This window comes from Meleagris gallopavo, chromosome 16 (genome assembly GCF_000146605.3).
Source record: "Meleagris gallopavo isolate NT-WF06-2002-E0010 breed Aviagen turkey brand Nicholas breeding stock chromosome 16, Turkey_5.1, whole genome shotgun sequence".
Classification (NCBI taxonomy): domain Eukaryota; kingdom Metazoa; phylum Chordata; class Aves; order Galliformes; family Phasianidae; genus Meleagris; species Meleagris gallopavo.
The window spans coordinates 12815716-12818839 of NC_015026.2; positions in this window are offsets into that span (position 1 = coordinate 12815716).

A 3124-nucleotide genomic window follows, 5' to 3' on the forward strand; every position below is an offset into this window, starting at 1 on the left:
GCACAAGGAGAAGCCAGGCGCACACTGAGCAATCCGCAGGTGGGCAGTCTCAGCACATTTTCACAGCTGAAGATACGGAGCTTTTCTTAAACACAATGACAGGATGGAAGACATAATCACACGTTTGAGAATCTACCTAAATATTGGTTTTCTTCTCACAAGGAGTCTTCCTCAACTCTTGACATTCTAAGTAACAGAAGTTTATTAATGTATTCACGAGAACTGTTACTAGTTCTCAGACCGGAGTGTTGTCACTACACACATGAATAGATGAATGATTTACTTATGGCTTCTTGTGTCTTTTTCTTCTTTAGTAATGATTAATAAGTTGTCAAAATTAAATTTTTAAGAAACAATTGGCTGCCAAAAAGCATATCTTATGTCGGTTTGTCTTCATTTTTTCATTATATTCACAACAACCAAAACAAGCAATAAGCCTACCTCTGATTATTTGTTCTCTGGCATCACCATACAATTAACCTGCCTATCACATAGCATTAACTTGATGAATAAAATAGGTGAGTTAATGTGAGTTTTTAAATGTGTAAGTAAATGGCATTCTTGGGAGTAACAGACTCCGCCAATCTCATGCGATTCACTGGCTTGAAAGTAGCCTACACTTCGTATGTTTTTATCTTATGATGCAGAATTAACCTCCAACAGTAACTCACAATGTTCACTGCATATATATATAAACGAGTTCTCATTTTTTAAAAATAAATATAAGCCTTCATTGATAAATTCAGAGCTATATTAGCAAGCATTTCTCTCAGTATGTTTCTTCTGACCTGTTCTTCCCAACTTGAAAATTAGACATCACTCCTAATTCTTACCATGCATAACCCTGTTCCTACACAACTTCTTTCCTGTGTACTTAGGATTTTTTCTTAATATTACTCTAATGTTTCACACACACACAAAAAGACATAGAAATGAAATGTGAGAGTTTAGGTCTAATTTCTGCTCTTCTAAGATAACCCTGACAAATGACAGCCCTCTACTGGTTAATAAATATATTAGCAGGAAAAAATACATCTCACTGTATTTAGGTAAATAAAGATAGACAGATAGATAGATGGGCAGACAGATAGATAGATGGATGGATAGATGGATGGATGGATAGATGGATGGACAGATGGATGGACAGATAGATAACAGACAGAAATAACCCAGCTAACGAATTGTAATGAAATGCTTGCATTATTATATATATATATATTATTTTTTTTACTGCTAGAAAACATTGTTTCTAATACAGGTAGGCAGCAGCAGGTCAAGGATACGGCTGGTTCCTAAATTACCTGGACTTCTCTAGAGAATACCGTAATTTCTCAAAGAAGCGCCCTTTCATAAAACATTAAAAAAGCACTGATGAATGTTAATGATAACTGTCACGTTATTGTGTAAACGTTTGGTTTGGGCAGTAAAATCATCGAATATCTAAAGACAGAAGAGACCCACAAGAAACAGGTCCAGCTCCTGACTCGAGTCGTGAAAGCCACGAGAACGAAATGCCATCCAAGTAAAAACACTATTTTTCTGATACTATTATGTCCCTAAGTAAGCTCTGAATGCTTATTAGCAGACAGATAAAAACAAGAACCAATGGATGGCACTTGGAACAGTAACTGACCGTGTGATCCAGTTTATAAACTCAAAATTGCTCGGGTATCTGCATAAAAATTCAGAAATAATGTAAGTGCATGAGAAAACTAAAAAATAGTCCCAATATTTTTACTTCTACCAGTTGATCCCCATTTTAGATATTTTTATGCTTTGCCGAGTATTTGTACTGCATGTTACAAAGAAAATGATTTAATAAAATAATTTGAAATTTTCCTGCATTAAATTAAAACCATCAAGTGGCAGATTTTAAACTAATACATGGTAGAGGCCATGGCTGTTACAGTGTTCACTGTTCATCCAACCCATAAGGAGGCACACGTTAGCGGCTGGGAGCTCCGTTTTTCCTTACCCACATTAAGGAAAACAAACAAACAAACAACTACCGACATGCGAACATCGGAGCAAAACACAGTAAGTATTTATGGGATCGCACCAGACAGCTGACTCAAGAAACCTGATAAGGGCACTTTATCAGAAGAACCAGTGAGGCTGGAAGGGACCGCAGGGATCCCTCAGCACCGCAGCGCCAGAGGAAATGGATCCGAACGGCCAACCTGAGCCTCCCGGCACGGCTCACAGCCAGGGCTCCTCCTACCGCTGTCACCTGCGAGCAGAGGCCACACGACCTCAGCACAGCCTCCTTTCAGGCACTTGTAGGCAGCGATAAGAGCCTCATCTCTTACAGATTTAACGATCCCCTCCAGAGCCTCGCAGCCCGTGTCCTCTCTGGGCCTGGATAACGCTCCGCTCACGGCAGCGCGGGGCGCAGAGCTGAGCGCCGGCACCGGGATGACCTGGGCCTGGTTGGTCACCTGAGCACGCTGCTGGCTCACGTCCAGCAGGAAAACAACCAAGTACTGGGGAATGTAATGGGAGTTAACAGCCCTTACACGGGACAGAGATTCGGACCACGTCCCGCTCGGCAGGGAGGCGGCAGGGCCGGCCCGCCATCGCCCCGCTGAGCCTGCACACAGCGCTTCCTGCCAGAGGCCCAGAAAGTTCTGAATTTAACATAGGCTGGAGAAAGTTTCTCTGCCCTTCACCGACCTGAATTCCGGGGTGCTTCTGAGGTGTTCCCTTAATTTACAGCCGACCGGGCAGCGGCTCTGGAGTCCCTCAGCAGTTCGCAGCCCTTCCCGCGCCACGCCGAGCGATCGGGAGCGCGCTGAGGTACGGCTCCGTGCGCGGGAACGCGGGCCGGGCTTCAGTCCGCCTTTGTTGTTTAAGGAACGTAAGTAAGTAGTAACTAAATATAAATAATTCGTATTACAAAATCAAACGACTCCCGGGTCTCACACCTGCAGTCAGTACACCGATCTCACTGTGAGAGAAAGCAACGGGGCTCAGCTCCTGGGGGCGCTTTGAGGACAGATGAGTCCCCGCCCCACCTCGTTTTCCACACCGGCGGCTCTCGGGATCTGCTGCCTGGACCGAGCAGGGCCGGATGCGGGGAACGGGCATCGGCACCTGCACGGCCCTCACACCGTCGCCCCGCGCG